Below are 270 nucleotides of genomic sequence, written 5' to 3' on the forward strand. Positions count from 1 at the left end.
TGAGGATGAGGATGAGGATGAGGCTGAGGATGAGGATGAGGATGAGGATGAGGATGAGGATGAGGATGAGGATGAGGATTGGGAATATGATTAGGAATAGGAATAGGATTAGGATTACGATTATTATTAGGATTAGGATTAGGGTTAGATTAGGATTAGGATTAGGACGAGAATGAGGATGAGGATGACGATGAGGATGAGGATGAGGATAAACATGAGAAATAGGATTAGGATGAGGATGAGGATGAGGATGAGGATGAGGATGAGGAT

This window comes from Lupinus angustifolius, chromosome LG10 (genome assembly GCF_001865875.1).
Source record: "Lupinus angustifolius cultivar Tanjil chromosome LG10, LupAngTanjil_v1.0, whole genome shotgun sequence".
Classification (NCBI taxonomy): Eukaryota; Viridiplantae; Streptophyta; class Magnoliopsida; order Fabales; family Fabaceae; genus Lupinus; species Lupinus angustifolius.